Genomic DNA, 20,346 nt, shown 5'->3' on the forward strand with positions numbered 1-20,346 from the left:
GGATTTTTGGACGCGGAACTAGTTATGTCAGAGTGAACGTCCATCTATTACTAATAATTTTCAAAACTAATGCCGTAATTCCCGACTTAATATGTACATTTTGAGAGGGGCTGTAGTTGAGGTCACATGATTTACCTCAATCCAGAATCCAACTCGTGAATTGATGCGAGTTAGAAGGTAGAATAAAATAGTCTCCACGTTGACAGTGCGGCGCACTCACACATGACACTTCAGCACGCACATAAAACATCATGAGTTGTTTAACTCGTTAATTTATGCGACTTAGAAGGTTATAAAAGAGCCTCGGTGATAGTGCGGTGCATTAATACTTCTATTTGTGCATTTATAAACTGACGCTTTCGCGCACACATAAAACGCCATGATTTTTCTGGGCAATAGAGAACTTTACGAGTGTTTCTTTCACATTATTTACACTATTGCCGGTACCAACTACAATATCCAGCATCCTTTGCGCGATCACGTGAGCGCATAGGCGGATGCACAAACAAATAGTCCTCTTGTCTTCAGTTCGCTGCCTCCCCAGTTAGCGCAGAGGAACGCCGGGAGATACCGACGGAGAGGTAAGCGAGAGCAACGGGCGCTTTTTAACACATAACGGAACCCCGCCAGATACCTAGTATACGCCTTGATTGCGGGTCGCTGTAAGAACACGATCTGTGCGACTTAAATGGGCAATCTTTGAAAATATGTGTAAGCAAATCTGCTGAGTGATGGGTGTTTCTTACTATATATCGGAACCCCACCTCGAATGTGCTCAGGATTGCTGGTCGTTATAAACATACGATCTGTGCGACTCTATGGGCATATTTCGACAAGACATGTACGAGTAACTTGGCTTCACTATGCCCAGCCTTAGCCTATATTTGAGATCTTATAGGCATAACACGGAAGGTGTGATCTGGGTGTATGCGCATGACGTTGGTAAGATTTGTCTACATTTAATAATAGACTTATTTCCGACAAACGAAATGATGTAGTCTGGCATAACGAAATACAGAAAAGACACCCTATGTAAAGAACATATACCCCGGGGGGCTTCTAATTGATTTCAAAATACTTTTCAGATAGGATGTTTTTCACACCTACATGGGACGAACAATGGAATATTTACAAATGTATTTCAAAACAGAGCGGTGCTCCTCATTACCTGAGTTGCTGCCAGTTGAGGTGAGGCGCTATCCCCACACATATTGGGTGAGTGGCAATATGCTGATATATACACATGTTGTTATAGACTAATACTGATTCACGAGAATTTGTTAATGAATTACAACTACTGATGAGTGTATTGTGATAACGTGTGTCTCTTTTCATTCTTTTCCTTTTGACATGACGATATTTTAGATTGTGGAGGAGTTTAAACCTGAAATGCAGGTGATATAATTCCATTTTATCTCTACATTTCTCACTAATCTAACAGCAGTAGCAACATCTAGGTCCTGATGAATGCATTGGCACTTTCCATCTATGCAGAAACATGTTGACCACTACTTGCTGAACAGATATTTTGTTCTTTTTATTCACTATTGTTTTTATTCTTGGGGAGCTAAGAGAAACCATTAAAATTTACACTTCTACTCAGCCTGATCCAATTTTATTCTATCACCAGTCATACAATTGCACTGCTTTTTTTCAGTTGTCCTCTCACACTTACACCGCCCACTGGGTTTAAACAAGGGTTTTTCAGCTTTCACAGTCCATTTACATCTTTGTGACTATGACTGCACTAACTCCTGGGTAAGGAGAACCCATATGATGTAAAAGTGGCGGTACAGATCGACAACTGATGGGAATATTTTCACCTACCCTTGGGTTTGTTTTTCCCAGTTGATTAATCACGTGCATTTTTGCTATATCTTATCACATGGTGTTATCTAATGATTAATTTCACAATACTTGTTTATGTCATGTCAAGGGTTTTTGATGAATTGAGTTCTTTTTTCTCTGTCTGACTCCTAGATACTCCATATGTAGTTTTAACAGACACCACCACCATATTAAACCCTTTTCCGCCCGGTCAACTCGTTGACCGGGCGGAAAAGCGGCGGACAGTCTTTCCGTCCACCGCATATTACTATGCCGGGGGGAATTGGGTGGCGGGCGAGGGGAGGATCATGGGCGAATCGCCACCGCCAAGCGGGCGGTGGCGATCCGCCGTGATCCTAATGTGCCCCTAAGTTCCCAAATCGGTTGAATGTCAAAGAAGAGCTATATGCATTTCTATAATTAAGCTCTAACTTAAACCTCCCTGCCTAAGGTGCTATAAACTTTATTTTTTTTAAAGCATATTTTATGAGGATTTAATTGTAAGTTCCTTATATGTATGTATCACCCGAAGATAACAATATCTGTTCAAGAACGATATCAAACTAAACCGGCTAAAAGGATTATATATTGCATTGATGCTCATATATATTTTTGGGAAAGATTATAACAGACATACTCAGTCCAAACAGCATTGTTCTTATGTGTATTTTTTGATACACAATTTTTTATTGACACATGGGGGCCCATCAGAATGGCAGGCGGATTGCCCCCGCCAGGCTGACGGTAACCACTGCTCGCCTGGCGGGGGCAGTCCGCCCGCCATCCGCACTGAAATGACCCCCCGCCACATTAGGACGGCTGGGGGGTCCATGGCGGACGGAAAGACCGCCCGCTGCTTTTCCGCCCCGATCGCCTTGCGGCCGGGGCGGAAAAGGTTTAATATGGTGGCGGTGTCTAATATATTGTGATGTGCCAAAACAGATGCTGACAGCACCGCCCGCCACAATGCTAAAAATGCAGTATGCGCCCGCCACAGTGGCTCTTATGGCTGGTGGTCCCAATCACCGATGGTATGGCGGGCGGACTAAGTCCGCCCACCATCCTAATGACCACCATGGAATTTATGTTCAGGATTTTAATTGACTTAGTTAGCTGCAGAACTAATCAGGATTTATGCAGAAATAAGCTAGGAGCTGTTATGAGTAACAATTTAGGGTGCATACATACTTCAAAAGCATGTATGATTTCTTACAATTATTGTATTTAAACAGTAGATTAATTTACCTGTTTAAAAATGACTAAGCAATCGTGACAGTTAATGAAATCATTGACTGGCTGAACTAATAGCTAAAATATGTGTTGGTTAAACTGTTTTTACTATTTAGATCACAAATGTTTAATTTTTTTTCAAGCTGAGTCCTAATATTGATCAGCAGAGTCTTTCTTTTGGGTAGTGACACGTAGAGATATTTAAATGCCACTTAATTGCCGCACGTTGTTCGAGCAATGGTCACTGTGTTTTGACCAAAACCTGTTACGGCAGAGTGGTGAAATAAAGATAACAGTGGAAGAGCTGCTGTCTGTGCCTGGTCGATATTGGCAGAATCAAGACAGGAGGTGGTATATATATATATATAACAGTGGATGATAATATATATATTTTATCATCCACTGTTAGTGTAATAGATTAATTGACAGAAAATAAAGGGAGTGCACTCCTGACTGATGTCTGTAACATTCTAGTGTTTCTGTTCCCCTCCGGGCTGAGCCCCGGAAGCACCCCTAAACATTGTAACCCAAAGGAACCCAAAGTCAAATTCATGCTCCTCTGCTTTGAAAAGAAGTCCAACCACTGTATAACAGCAAGGTGTCTATTAGAATTAAGTGATCCAGGCAGGCAGCAGCTTTCCTCTTCATCATCCCCAGGCGCCCCTGGCTCTGTCATATCAAATGCACCTCATGCTGTGTTTGAGGACATGAGCCGCATACTCTACATTTCCCTGCATTCCCCTTATGAAAGTACTGTTAAACTACAAGATGTTCTGGTTTTTTTTTCAGGGCCAGACAGGTATTCCTCCGGTGGGTTGGGCTATTGGAGGACAGTTTTGTTCTCCCAGGGTCGCTCTTGGGCCCTCTGCTCCTCCAGGTGAATCTCAGCAAGCATAGAAGATTTTCAGAGATTGAAAGCAAGGGATAGGGGAGGCAGAGAGAAAGTGATCAGAGAGAAACAGGACAGGAAGAGAGCGAGCGAGAGAATGAACGCAAGGGGAGACTGAATGAAGGGACAATGCGAGCGGGCAGGTTTGAGCATTTTCAGCAGGCTGCCTTGGTTTCCGAGTCCGAACCTGTTCTCTTCTGACTACCTGCCCAAGATTACATGCATCTCTAAGCATTAGGCCTTTTTAAAAACAATATTTGTCCTAATATTCTGTGCGCTTCCTGTGACCCTTAATCAATTTCAATTTCAAAATGCTTTATTCGGTATGTATGAATACAACCATGTAGCAACAGGCATAAAAATAAATACAGCGTACATTTGTGTCAGTTTTGGTTTGCCGGATACCTTCATTACTCGGGTAAGGTATACATTTAGCAACACATTTCTGGCAATCTTAAAGTGCTTTTTAGTACATTTGTCTACTAATATGTGTGCAAGTTAGCAGTATAAAGTGCAAAATTCACGATACCATCCTTACCAATTCTACAATTTACATTGAGCAGCAAATTTCCTACATTAATAAGGTGCCTATTTGCTGCATACTTCTACTAGTACATGTGCAAAGTAACAAAATAAAGTGCAAAGTGGCTATACCGTCCTTCCTGAGGTAAGATATACATTTAGCAGCACATGTCCGGACGCTCTAAGAATGTTTCTCACTGCATTCTACTAATAGAACGTGTGCAAATTCGCAATGTAAAGTGCTATAAGTGGTAGAGGTACTCAATTTCTACACATATATAAAGGTTGACTATGCTAAACAATTTGATCAAGTGCAAAACCGTCAATAAAATGCATCATTGGTTGAGTTCATACGATAATTGATTTCAGTGCAAAAATACATTTTAAAATATAAGTGGCCACATGGAAACATACATCTGGGGTCTCTAAATTAAATATCAGTTGCATCGCTGTTTTTGTACTACGCATATTATATTTTAAAAAGATGGGTTTCAGATAAAATTTCCTAAAAGAAGTATAAAAGTTACAAAATAGCAAAAAGTGACAACTACTCTGTTTGAATTTACCATCACATGGACAAAGACATGTCCCGGGTTTCTTAATTGTAGGTAATGCCACTAGGTGATGCACAATTCCCAACCGTAAACGGGTTAGTACAAAACGGTGGGAACTGATACTTACTAAATTCATGCTCCTCTGCTTTGAAAAGAAGTCCAACCACTGTATAACAGCAAGGTGTCTATTAGAATTAAGTGATCCAGGCAGGCAGCAGCTTTCCTCTTCATCATCCCCAGGCGCCCCTGGCTCTGTCATATCAAATGCACCTCATGCTGTGTTTGAGGACATGAGCATACTCTACATTTCCCTGCATTCCCCTTATGAAAGTACTGTTAAACTACAAGATGTTCTGGTTTTTTTTTCAGGGCCAGACAGGTATTCCTCCGGTGGGTTGGGCTATTGGAGGACAGTTTTGTTCTCCCAGGGTCGCTCTTGGGCCCTCTGCTCCTCCAGGTGAATCTCAGCAAGCATAGAAGATTTTCAGAGATTGAAAGCAAGGGATAGGGGAGGCAGAGAGAAAGTGATCAGAGAGAAACAGGACAGGAAGAGAGCGAGCGAGAGAATGAACGCAAGGGGAGACTGAATGAAGGGACAATGCGAGCGGGCAGGTTTGAGCATTTTCAGCAGGCTGCCTTGGTTTCCGAGTCCGAACCTGTTCTCTTCTGACTACCTGCCCAAGATTACATGCATCTCTAAGCATTAGGCCTTTTTAAAAACAATATTTGTCCTAATATTCTGTGCGCTTCCTGTGACCCTTAATCAACTCGGCAGGAAAATGCCTATTTTTGCACGATGACCTCAATTTTGTTTTTGGACTGATGCTGCTGGCATTTTAGACTCTGTGCACTGGGACTTCGTTTACAAGGCACAGTGGATGTACCATAACCCCTACAACACGTTTAAATAGCCTTGACTTCAAATTGGCATATTGAACTTACTTACCCATAAGTCTCTGCTATATTCTACAAAGTGTACCTAGGCCCTGTAAGTTAAATTCCACTAGCAGACTGAAGCACATATTGTGACACCACTAGTGTGACGATGCAAAGCCTGACTGCAAGCCTGCCACCAGTGACTTGGCTGCGCAGGTGTAAACTGCAAATTTCGCCAGTCCACATATCCCCTTTTGACAGGTCTAAACACTCCTTTTAAATATTAGTAAGTAACTCCTAATTAGTAATTACGTGTTAATACTTATTGTCATGTAAAAGTTTAAGGATAAACATGGCCCTATGGTGAAAATGCTCTAAAAGCTATTTCCACTGTCGCAGTGTTAGCTATTCCGTAGGAAAGCATTGGAATACTTTATTAAAGTAATAAACTTATCTCTGCTTGTGGCCTAATAACCAGATAAAAAGCTACAATATTTACACCAATTCCAATTCATTGGTAAAGTTAGATTTCTAACAAATATTTTACTAGAGGTACCTTTAGCCAGAGGCTTAAAGCCTCTAAAAGCCTTTTTGCCTGAGCTTCCAGCTGTCACCCAGAAGCTGAATAGCTCCTTGATGAGATGTGAATTAGTTTCCAGAGCTGAGACAAAAGCCTTGGAAGTGGGAAGAAGTTCCTATTCCTCTGACAGGATGGCCTTGGGGTAGTATCCAGGCCCTCCATATCTTTTGTCTACCTAGCCAGCCAAACACCAGTGGAACACGAGCTGCCTCCAAAACCTATTTTGAGTGGACACAGGGGAAGGTCTGCTCCTTACCTAACCACATCTCAACATAAAGGAGAAATGCTCAAGGGAGGAAAGGTTCTGCCATGTTGGATTTAGGTAGAGAGGGGCACTGTGGGGTTGTCTGCATTAGGGCCCACATACGCCACTACAAAAGTGGGTTGGGTTACCCCAGGAAACATTTTCCCTATTGGCCAGAGAGGGTCCAGGAGTCACCCCTACCCACAGGCTAGTGTTAAGCTTGAATGTGGCACTCCTGGGTAGCTTCTTCCGAACACTATGAGACCTGTGGAAGACAGAAGAAGGACTGCACCTGCTGTTTAAACCCGTGAGAACCCTAAGGCTGGACATCTTCCACTTATACCCAGGACAAAGAAATATACTCCAAAGGGTCAGTTGGCTGACCTGTTAAGCTACAGGGACAATCAAGCTGCAAGAAGACCACTTTCCTGAAAGACCCCAGCTGACCAGTTGCAACTGGGCTTTTCTAGGACCCTGCTAAGGGCTTCTTTTGAAGTGAGTCCTGACCCCCAAGTGCTGTTCCTGAGGTCCTGGAACGCTTACCTAGTGTTAGATTGTACTCCCCAAACTGCAAAAGCTTAGAAAAAGAAGCTTTTTGCCAACTGTAAGAAATTAGGTTATTGATTAAGGAGAGGTGAAACCCTACTCAAGTATCAATCACAATCCTTGTCAGGGTGAAGTCACAAGCAAACCCCAAATTAACATGTGCTCAACCCTTCGATAGATAAGCACAGAGCAGTCAGGCTTAACTTAGAGACAATGGAACAGAATTATGAGCCCCGTGCGCCACATTTGCGCCCCCTTGCATCATTTCTGTGATGCAGCGGATACGTAAACCATGCGCCACGTTGCACCCTATTTACAACGTGACGCATCTAGGGAGATGCGTCACGTTGTAAAGCCCTACACCACATGAAACCTGCGTCAGGTTTCATGTGGGGGTTCCGTCGCAGAGGGAGGCGTTCCGTCGCAGGAACGCCTCGGAAAAGTGAATGAGTGAAATCTACAAGGTTTCACTCAGTCAATTTTCCAACGCCGCTGCATTGAAACCTTGCGCACTGCTTGAAGCAGGTGTAAGGCTTGACGCACCATGTTGAGGATAGGCCAGGTTGGAACAGTGCTGGAGTTGCGTCGTGCCCGCGACACAACTCAAGCACTGCGCCAGCCTTACGCCGGCAGATGCAACACGCATCTGTTTGTCCTTGCGCCATGATGTGCCAAATTGTGAATGCGGCGCATCTGTGTTGGCACAAGGGTAAACTTGCACCAGCAAACGTAAATAAGCCCCAATGAGTAAATTATTTGTGCAACACTTCAAACAGCAATAACCTGAAAATGCCACACATCAAGGATTCCACATGCAATCTTAAAGTTTTTAGTGAAAATAGCGCCAAAAAGCACGAAGCGCCTACTGTGGATATCTAATTGCGCTGGACCGGGACAAGGTTGCCTAGTGTTGAGATGATTCGTCATGCACCAGCAATTCCTAGGAGCTGTGATGCAAGGTTGTGCATCATAGTCCAGGATGCCATTAAAGAGGGGCTTGCATTGTAAAATCCTGTTTCGAGATACGTCACACACCAATTGGTTTCAAAGAAACAGCGTGTCTGGTGATGCAGACTCATGCGTTGACGTTGAGGGTTCTTTTGATGAGGAGCTTGTGATGCAAATCCTTGAGTCGAGGATGCGTCATGCAACTGCAGTTACTGCTAGGTGGTGGGCAGCAATACGAAGTCCTGTGCTGGAGACATACCACACAGTGGTCCCGATGAGAAGTTTGATGAGGCACTACGTTGCGCAGTGGCTCCAGTGCGGAATTTCCAGTCAGCGATGCATCATGCTGTGGCTCCGGTGGTAGGATTCACAGCAGGCAGAGTCCAGGTGCTGAGTTCAAGGTGGTAGGAGCCTACTGCTGCTGAGGCTCTAGTCAAAATGTCTGCCCTTGGAGTCCTTCTGGTGGTCCTGAGTTCATATAGAAGTTCCTATCCTTCACTCAGGCATCAGGGCAGCAGAGTGGCGTTCCTTCTTGTAGAGCAGTCTTTTTTTCTGAGTTTCCCCACATGTCCAGAGGTGAACTGAATAGTTGAGTTTAAGGCTCCAATATTTATACCTGAGGCCCACTTTGAAGTAGAGGAAGCTTCTAGAGGTCACACCCAAGGTGTCAGTGATTCCTTTCCTCTCTGCCCTAGCCCCAGGTTGTCTGGGGTCACAAGAGACCAGTGTCAAACCCTTTGTCAGAGTGCTGAGGCAGAGCCTTTGTGAAGTGCGGTAGGTGAAAGCTCCTCCCCCTCATTAACTCAGAGTGGCCCATCCTGCCAACACCTATCTTCCCTTTGTCTCACTGTCTGGGAGCAATACACAAAGACTGACTGCCAGCTACATACATTAATGCAAGCAAGGATCAGGCTGCAGGTATCAAATTGTTAGAGCAAGAAAAAGGCAGCTTCCTATTAGTGGCATTTTCAGAATTGTGATTACAAAAAATGGACTTTAACTTTATAGAGGGCTTTTTTTTAAAATGTTTTTATTAATAAAGGTTCGTGGTAGACAGGTAAACAGCAATTACATATAGTATTCACAAGTTGCGTTCAACACTGTACGCGTTACAGAGGTCGAGAAACAGACCTATTTAAACAGTTACATCTCCGTCCCTCGTTCTTCGCATTTCCAATTCCACCATGGTTGATATACAAATCTCCCCTCTGTGAGTGTTCCACTTCAGCCATTTTTATCCCATTTCCTCTGCACCCTCTGGTTATGAAGACTTCTTTTTCCACTACCATGCACCTGTCTAACTCTTTCAGCCACACTGACACCTTGGGCGGCGCCACTCCACCCCATCCCCTTGTCAGTTCCCTCTTCACTAACGTGTATCCCAGCATCACCAATTATTGTTCAATTTCAGTCAGGTCTGTATCCTCTCATATGTTGAGCAAACCCAGGCGGGGCATCAGGTTCACCGCCTTCCCCAATGCAGACTGCATATGAGTCGTGGCCCTCTCCCAAAGATCCTGTACCAGCGGGCATTCCCACAGTGTATGATAGAAAGTAGCTGGTTGCCTGCATCCTTTCAAACCTAGGTCATCTTGCCTAGACCCTATTTTGGCCAGTGTTATCCCGGTCAGATAGGAGCAGTGCAGAATCCTGAGTTTTATTAGTCTAAATCTAAGCGTGCTAGCCGCCTCTCTAGGTGACATAAGAGCCAGTCGCCAATCCTCTGCGTCGATCGGTCCTAGGTCTCTCTCCCATTGCTCCTTGAGCTTTCCGAAGGCATCTGGCAAATTATGACTACGTTTTTTATAGGTCACGGAGATCACCTTAGACTGCAGTGGCCCATCTAGCAAACGATCAACCAGAGGCGATGAGTCCAGTATGTCCTCACAGCTCGGGAAGGCCGCCAATAAGGTATGTCTGATTTGCATGTATCTAAAAACCTCCCCCGGGGCCAAATGGTAGCTCAACTGGAGAACTTCAAATTTGAGTATTGCTCCTTTTTTAACCAAATCTTTCACTGTTGAGATGCCTATTACATCCCACCTATCAAATCCTGGTTGATAGCACAGGATGCCTAACTTCTGAGTGTACCACAGCGGTGTTGCCTTTGTGAGGACACCAGCCCAGCCCAGCCGCGAGTTAGCCAGCCGCCAAAATTGCACCATGTGCAGTGTAGGGCCAATATACCTTTGCTTCTTGGTGCGGGAATACAGGGCACCCAGATATCCTGAGCGATCCATCTGGTACCTATCTAAGACGTAGGCCTGGCCCATTGGTAGGACATAGAGCCAATGATTCACAGCCGCCAACTGAGAGGCCCAGTTGTACAACCTGATGTCGGGCAACGCTATCCCCCCGTCGTACCACCCCTTCGTAAGTTTCTGAAGAGCAATCCTAGGGGCCTTACTGTCCCATAACCGTGTACGTATCTCCCCTTCAACCGCTACAAAGTACGCATCTGGAATCCGATGTGGGCAGCTCTGGAGAATACATAAAAATTGCAGGAGTGCTAACATTTTAAACAAGCATTTACAATGCAATAGGTCTCCCAGCTTTAAAGTTTGAGCTATTGGCATTGTATATTACAATGTGTTACATTAATTTGTTATCAAACTCTGAATTGTTGTATAAAGATGGTAAATGCTGCAAGAAAAAGTAGCACTGAAATTGATAGCTTTCGCAATCGCTATTGTAATGAAGCTGAACAGGCAGTCATAACAATCGATTTAAAAAATAAATGAAAAAAACACTCACTGAAAGTCTGCTTTCGATTCTGCGACTGTCCGCAAACCCAAAACAACGGCCTCCTCCTCCCCCTAGGGCACCTCACCACGCACAAGTACAAAAACAAGCATTTGCAGTGCAATAGATCTCGGAGCATTAAAGTTTGAGTTATTGACATTCCGCCTGGGAACATCACGCGAGCCCGAGGAGGTGTAGGCCGTGCCACGAGGCAACCTGCGGCCTGGTGTGCCCATCGGGTGAAGTCGGAGCTGCTCGCTGAGGTTGGTGTTTCTCCCCCCCACCCCCCCGTGGGGCACAGAGACCTACCCGCAAGCCCTGAAAGAACTGCCCAGGGTGCCGATTGCAAATTCGGTCCGAACTGGTAGATGGAGCACGAAGCTAGCTGAGGCCTACTCTGCAAAGGAGGTGAGAAGTGGCGGCCGCTAGGCGTGTGGAGAGAGACATAAAGCGAGGCAAGCTACCGCGAGTGGGTTGGGCACTCACTACTCTGCACTCACTACTCTGCACTCACTACTCTGCACTCACTACTCTGCACTCACTACTCTGCACACTCACTACTCTGCACTCACTACTCTGCACTCACTACTCTGCACTCACTACTCTGCACTCACTACTCTGCACTCACTACTCACTACTCTGCACTCACTACTCTGCACACTCACTACTCACTACTCTGCACTCACTACTCACTACTCTGCACTCACTACTCTGCACTCACTACTCACTACTCTGCACTCACTACTCTGCACTCACTACTCTGCACTCACTACTCTGCACTCACTACTCTGCACTCACTACTCACTACTTTGCACTCACTACTCTGCACTCACTACTCTGCACTCACTACTCTGCACTTACTACTCTGCACTCACTACTCTGCACTCACTACTCTACACTCACTACTCTGCACTCACTACTCTGCACTCACTACTCTGCACTCAGCACTCACTACTCTGCACTCACTACTCTGCACTCACTACTCTGCACTCACTACTCTGCACTCACTTCTCTGCACTCACTTCTCTGCACTCACTTCTCTGCACTCACTTCTCTGCACTCACTACTCTGCACTCACTACTCTGCATTACCACTCTGCACTCACTACTCTGCACTCACTCTGCACTCACTACTCTGCACTCACTACTCTGCACTCACTACTCTGCACTCACTACACTGCACTCACTACTCTGCACTCACTACACTGCACTCTGCACTCACTACTCTGCACTCACTACTCTGCACTCACTACTCTGCACTCACTACTCTGCACTCACTACTCTGCATTACCACTCTGCACTCACTACTCTGCACTCACTACTCTGCACTCACTACTCTGCACTCACTACTCTGCACTCACTACTCTGCACTCACTACTCTGCATTACCACTCTGCACTCACTACTCTGCATTACCACTCTGCATTACCACTCTGCACTCACTACTCTGCACTCACTACTCTGCACTCACTACTCTGCACTCACTACTCTGCACTCACTACTCTGCACTCACTACTCTACACTCACTACTCACTACTCTGCATTACCACTCTGCATTACCACTCTGCACTCACTACTCTGCACTCACTACTCTGCACTCACTACTCTGCACTCACTACTCTGCATTACCACTCTGCACTCACTACTCTGCACTCACTACTCTGCATTACCACTCTGCACTCACTACTCTGCATTACCACTCTGCATTACCACTCTGCACTCACTACTCTGCACTCACTACTCTGCACTCACTACTCTGCACTCACTACTCTGCACTCACTACTCACTACTCTGCATTACCACTCTGCACTCACTACTCTGCATTACCACTCTGCATTACCACTCTGCATTACCACTCTGCACTCACTCTGCACTCACTACTCTGCACTCACTACTCTGCACTCACTACTCTGCACTCACTACTCTGCACTCACTACTCTGCACTCACTACTCTGCACTCACTACTCTGCACTCACTACTCTGCACTCACTACTCTGCACTCACTACTCTGCACTCACTACTCACTACTCTGCATTACCACTCTGCACTCACTACTCTGCATTACCACTCTGCATTACCACTCTGCACTCACTACTCTGCACTCACTACTCACTACTCTGCACTCACTACTCTGCACTCACTACTCTGCACTCACTACTCTGCACTCACTACTCTGCACTCACTACACTGCACTCACTACTCTGCACTCACTACTCTGCACTCACTACTCTGCACTCACTACTCTGCACTCACTACTCTGCACTCTGCACTCACTACTCTGCACTCACTACTCTGCACTCACTACTCTGCACTCACTACTCTGCACTCACTACTCTGCACTCACTACTCTGCACTCTGCACTCACTACTCTGCACTCACTACTCTGTACTCACTACTCTGCACTCACTACTCTGCACTCACTACACTGCACTCTGCACTCACTACTCTGCACTCACTACTCTGCACTCACTACTCTGCACTCACTACTCTGCACTCACTACACTGCACTTACTACACTGCACTCAGCACTCTGCACTCACTACTCTGCACTCACTACTCTGCACTCACTACTCTGCACTCTGCACTCACTACTCTGCACTCACTACTCTGCACTCACTACTCTGCACTCACTACTCTGCACTCTGCACTCACTGCTCTGCACTCACTACTCTGCACTCACTACTCTGCACTCACTACTCTGCACTCAGCACTCACTACTCTGCACTCACTACTCTGCATTACCACTCTGCACTCACTACTCACTATTCTGCATTACAACTCTGCACTCACTCTGCACTCATTTAATAGGTCTCACCGTTTTCTGCATACTTTTGTGAGAGACTGTTCTATTTCCTTGTTAAATACTTCTGCATCAAACTGGGAAAAGGCAAGGGAGTCTGGCACTGGGGCTGCATTGCTTTCAGCTTTCAGCACACCCCTTCCCTGTCTCCGCAGCACCAGACAGGACAGCCAGGCAGCCCCTGATCCTTCTGCAGAACGACTTAAAGTGCCCCTTTCACTTAAACTTTCATCAACCTAACATGTTTTCAAAGGAACCGGAAACACGACGAGATGTGCAGTTTGACATTGTCTGTGCAGGAAGGGGAAATGTCTCTCGGTTAATGATCAGGGCGTAAATATTTCTCTGTTGCTATTGAGTGTGGGCCGTAAGGGTGAGCTTCTTGGGGCTTTATCATAGTCAGTGAGTTCTTATAGGGTGCTTAAAGGGGGTGCTTCTAATTCCCAATTGATGATTGTAGTGGGCGGTATGGGGGGGATGTTGTTTTCCTGTGGATATTCACCATGCGCTCAAAAGGAGGCTGTTGTCAACCTCTAGAAAATCAGTGTGTGGACTGAGGGGCGCTTATATTCCCATTTGCAAATGTTTCTCTGCAATAAAAACGTCTCGCAAAACATAATTTCAGGCCGCCTGTCACATTACACAGTAGGAGGCACTTTTAATATAGAATCGAGTATGCCCCCGGAATGCCGCCGCGGCCGCCCCGGAAGTCAGGCACGGTCGCCTGTGACGGGGGCGGAGCCACGTTCAGAGCGGAAGAGGAGGCAGGCGGAGTCGTTGCGTCTCGCGGCCCGGGGCCCCTGTGAGCGGTGTGGAGCCCCGGGGCCGCGCCAGCAGGAGGTTGGGCGCCGCGTGCTGAGCAGAGTCCCCGACATTGGCCAGGTAAGTTCAAAAAAAGGCTGGGGGGGGCTTGGTGCACTTGTGTGTGTGTGTGCGTGTATGCTCGTGTGTGTATGTATGCGTGCGACGGTGACGGCGGGGGAGGGAGGGAGGGAGGGGGGGGCCTCGGTGCACGTGTGTGTGTGTGTGCGCGCGTGTGTGTATGTGTCAGGGGGGGTGTCTCTGTATGTATGTATGTGCGTGCGTGCGTGCATGGGCGCTTGTGTGTGTGTATGCGCATGCGTGTGGGGTGCTTCCGCTTCCCAGGAGACAGCGCCTGGCCACAGCGCGCGTTCCAGTTACAAATCGCCTGGAAGGATGCGCGTGGCCAGGACTGTCTCCTGGGAATGATAGTCGCTGACAAAAGATCTCCTGGCGGACACAGCGCTGACGCGCTGTTAAACGCCAGGAGACCTAAAAAGCAGCACGGCCCACCAAAGACAGAGGCAGCGGCCTCCAGTGTTTAACGTCTGTTTGCAATCTAGCCAACGGGGTCGCCAAATTGCAGCTGTAAAAGAGAGCCGGGTCTGACGTTATAAAGACTTCTAGATACTTAAACCTGTCTGCTGGGACCATTAACGTGCAATCTCTGGGGATACTTGGGAGTCTGTCCATATAAAACAAATATCACAGATTTATCCCAGTTAATTGCGTATCCCGAGTACTTCCCAAAGTTTGTAAACATATTGAGAACCATGTGGATAGACTTGTATGGGGAAGTAAGGTATAGCAATATGTCATCGGCGTACAGGGATATTCTGTCCTCACACTCCAATGACCATCTGAAACCCGCACCATCACAGCATGACGGATCCAGGACGCCAGTGGCTCCAGCATAAGGGAAAACAGCATCGGGGACAGTGGGGACCCCTGTCTGGTGCCTCTCCGTAGCGTCAACATTCGGGACGTATAGTTGTTAACTCTCACCTGCCCCTGGATGTCAGTATTTAGCAGCTTCACTCATCATATAAATTTAGGGCCCAGCCCAACTCTCACGAGAACTTCAAAATGATATGGCCACTCGATCTAATCAAATGCCATGGAGGCATCCAGGGACAATATAGCTGCATCTTCTATCAAAAAAATCCCTTTGTGTCATTACGTTGTGCAGCTGCGTATGTTAAGAGCCGTGTGTCTCCCAGGCATGAAGCCAGATTGATCTGGGTGCACCAGGGAGGTAATTACTGTCCCAAGTCGCATGGCAAGAACATTTGCCAGGATGTTTGACTCTACATTTATCAATGAGATTGGCCTGTACGAGCTACAGTCATCTGCCGGCTTTCCCGCTTTGTGAATAACAACAGTACTAGCAAGACGCTGGTCCGCTGGCAGAACTCCCCTCTCACAGCTTTCTTCATACATTGCTCGCAGATGTGGGACATTCTGAGAGACCATCACCTTGAGGAACTCAATGGGGGTGCCATTCGGCCCCATCGCCTTCCCGGACTTAATTTGGCCAATGGCTTTATGGATTTCTTCACCTGCCAGATCTTCATACAATACATCTCTGTCCAGCTCCGAGAGAGTTGGCACATCACTATCCGCTAGAAGCTGACGCGAGTCCTCCGCTGTATACGTAGTGGAGGGAGAATACACTCTTTCAAAGTAGTCTGCAAACGCCTCCACAATATCCTTGGGGCGATGGAGGACCTCTCCGCTAGGCAACGTTAGCCGAGGTACCCACCTCGTACCCTGTTCCCTCCTTTCCAACCAGGCTATTGCCTTCCCTACCCTATCACCCAGCTCATACAGCCTATGCTGGCTGGCACTCTACTTGGCCATGATGTGGGCACATGCCTTGAGCCTGTACTCATCTTGCTTCAATATCAAACTACGTAATGTATCTTCTGAGGGATTATGTGCGTGGTCTGCCTCAAGTCCCCGAAGCTCCTTTTCTAATTGAACCAGGATCTCACGCCTTCTGGCAACTGTTAGAAACGGGACCCTGGCCGGCCAAGACTCGCGTCAAGGTCAGTCAGGGATCACCATCTCTAAAGTCAGGGCAGGGGAGTCACACACCAAGGCAACCCCCACTCGCCCTCTAGGTAACGTGGCGCGAGCAGTCTAGGCTAAACTTGGAGGCGGTATGAGTTAAGTATTTGCGCACGCACCCCAGCAACAACACCCAAGGCCCACCACAAAGAAAGACTCCACACAAGGATATATAAAAAATAGCCTTTGTATTATAATAAACAAAACACATTAGATAACACACGCAAACTGTACAATGTGCCAGGGGCACGGGCAGAATTTACAAGGGGAATTATGTACAGGACAGGGCCACATGGACCACTGTCAGGGGTAGGCAGTGGCACTTGTCAGAAAATAATACTGGTAGATATACACTTATGTCGTAAACATAGAATGATTAGCACCAAAATTATAAATGCAACACAGATCCAGTAATCACTGGAACAGAGTCAAGACCTCCTACGCAACCCTAAAATACTGTAGGTAATCACGCAGGTAACTAGGACCTTATCAGCAGGACCTAAGGAAGGAATACCAACACCTAAGCAATTCACTCTTAGCAAAGGGAAGGAAACCTAAACATAAAATGGGACATCAACAATCTACTATGCAGGTCACATTTAGCATAATGGATAAACATAAAATGGGACATCAACAATCCTCTATGCAGGTCACTCTTAGCAAAGGGGATAAACATGAAATACCTAATCAGGTCACTTTTAGAAAAGGTAAGCGGACATAAACAATTGCACATGAGGCATTAAACACAGAGGTGCAGATTAGAACACATGCGCAAGAATTACATAGCAAGAAATTACAATGCGCGGGGTGCACAAAGCACAACACTCAAAAAGGTCCCTCAGGCCAACTGGCCTCGAAAGGGGCAGAATGCCCTGAGTCTCAGTGTCAGGGAGGTCTGCGCAGGCAGCACAGACACAAAGCCTAAATGTGGCAACTGTCCACTAAGTGCTGGACAGTTGTTAAATACAGATGCACAACGTTGGAGCCAGGAGGGCTCAAGAACAAAGTGGGCAAGGAGCCTCTCAGGGGCTCACCAAGCAAAATGCGCAAATAGAGCTTCAGCGCTCTCAGGATAATATGCCCCCAGAGCCTCTCTCAGGGCTCTAAACGATGTGGGCAAGGAGCCTCGCTGGGCTCGGCAACAACCGCGGCTTCTGGAGCCTCTCGGGGCTTGAAACGGACCAATGGGGCGGGTGGAGCCTCTCGGGCTCAAAGATACAGTTAGGGCAATGAGCCTCTCGGGCTCTAAATAAACAAATGGCCCCCAGGAGCCTTGCAGGCTCGACAACACAAATGGGGGCGTCGGAGTCCCTCACGTGGGACTCATAATCAATAAAAATGCCCCACGGAACCTCGGGCTCGAACAAATGCCCTCAGGAGCCTCGGGGCTCCACAAAGAAATACAGCAGCGTTGGAGCGGCCCTCTGCCAATCGGGGCCGCTCGAAGACCAAAGGACCCTGTCCCCGCACTCACCGGTACCTCGCTGGTGCTGCGGGGGCAGGAACACTGCCGGCTCTCCTCCTCACTCGGCGCGGGTCTCCCTTTCACTCTGGGAGTCCCGAGGACAGGACCGGCTGCTTCCTTTCGCGCTGCTGGGCTGCGGGGCGGGACTTCCGGTCGGCCTCGAAGGGGCCGCGCAGTGATTGGCCGGTCGGCCAAGTACTTCCGGGTCGCTGCAGGCAGCGCAGCGGCCCGGCAACAGCTTCCAGTGCTCCCGGGCTGCGGCGGTGATCACGGGCAATGCTGGTTGGGCACCGGCTTCAATCAATGAAATCTCCACGGGGCAATGCCGGGTGGCACCGGCCTTCAAATTAAAAATAAAGCGAGGTGGGCACTCGCTCGCTCAAAAATCGGCACTATCGGTCCCAATGCCGGGTGGCACCGGCAATGCCAATAAAGCGCTCCCAAGCGCTCTGGGAGCAAGGCACAGCGCTCTCAAGCACCAGGGGAAGCGCGCTCGGCGCTTCAAGGAACCAAAGCGCGCCTAGCGCTATAAATCAAGGTCAGAGCGCCTCCAGGCACAGGAAAGCTCCAGCAGGGTCTGGAGGCAGGCAGAGGGGCAAGGCAGGGCCAGAGCCAGCACACTGGGTCTCCAGGCAGGGAGACAGCCAAGTGGCGGTCCTCTTGGCCCCTGCAGCAGCAGCAGCCCCCTCTGTCAAGATCCTAGGCAGAACCAAGAACAGAACAAATTGTATGGGGACACAGCCCCTTCTTATACAGAAAAACCCTTTGTCTCAAGGGTGCAGGGTGGGGGAAAACCAGTCGCAGCTGGTTCTGAAGTACTCTGTTTACCTCAACCACCCTCTCTATTCACTGGCAGGGCTAGGGCCATCAGTCGCACTACAGGGGGTGGAGCCAGCATTGTCCGGGGAAAGTCCAGGCCCATCAGGGACCAGGGGCACTCCTTTCAAGCCATCAAGCATGCTGATCTCACATTCACCACCGGGCAGACCGATCCAGCCTTCCTGGAGCCAGGCTCACCAGCCAGCTCCAGCCAATCACACGGCAGACATATTTTACAGTAATATGCCAAGTCCTAGAAATGGCATTTCTACTCATGACACACACATGCCACATACACCATTGCAAAGCATTCATTCCCACGAACACGCACATACCAAATTCGAGCATGCACTCCCCACACATCAGGAACTACTAGGGACACAGACATTCCCCATGCATCCCTATGGGAGAGCAGGCCAGCCTAACTACATGCACGCACTTTACTCTGGGACACAGAGAAAAAGTGCGCACAGACCAGAAAATCATCCACGCATATCACAGATCTAAAGCAAAAGGATTAGGGGTGAACCTGCCTTAAAGGCCAAGTCCAACAGCAACATATTTTGTTTTCAGTGACAGGGCGTAACCTTTTAAGACCACCTTATATGCCTCCCATATAGTCTGTGCCGAATCTACCGACCATACATTTTCTGTAGGAAAGTTCCCAGTTTGCACACAGAGAGTCCGAGGGAGTCGACTACCGTGTACACTGGAAAAGTATGTATATTTGGATCCCCTGCTTGCAGCTCCTGCCCCACATCTGAGAGGCCCAGTGCCGCAGTGAATTCTGCCATAAGTTTGTTTGGTCTGGCCCCTTGTCTCTGCTGATATCTGTCAACCGTATCGTCCATAGTCATATTATAATCACCGCCCTGTATCAATGGACCATCGGGGAGTTTGGTCAACACTTGGCCTAGATCCGCTAAGACATCCCTACCCAGTGCTGGCGGCAGGTAAACAGAAACTACATTAGGGCCCACCCCACCCATTGGGCTTCAGCCACAGCAAACTGTCCCTGTGGGTCTGTCAATGTTTTGTGTGCAATCAATGGTGTGCCTTTTTTGACCAGAATACACGTACCTTTAGACCCGGTGGGATAGTCGGCATGTACCAAGAGCCGGTATCCCCATCTACTAATAGCCTTACTTTTGTTACCCACCAAGTGAGTGTCCTGCAATAGAACAAGATCTGGGGACTGTCTCTTCCGATACTGTTGGACAATACCTCTCTTTATTTTGTCACCCAAGCCGTTGACGTTCCAAGAAAGGACAGAGATCACTAATTCCTTATCAACCCCCATCCCATAGCACAGTGGTATCTACAGGCTGATACGTCAACAATGCGGCAAATACGACATGACGGAACCTGCAAGTAAAAGCAACACTCTCACCTCTTTGTTTGTCAGGTTCAAAACGAACATGGAAATCAATGCATA

The sequence above is a fragment of the Lissotriton vulgaris genome, chromosome 3_1 (assembly GCF_964263255.1).
Source record: "Lissotriton vulgaris chromosome 3_1, aLisVul1.2, whole genome shotgun sequence".
In the NCBI taxonomy this organism is placed as follows: domain Eukaryota; kingdom Metazoa; phylum Chordata; class Amphibia; order Caudata; family Salamandridae; genus Lissotriton; species Lissotriton vulgaris.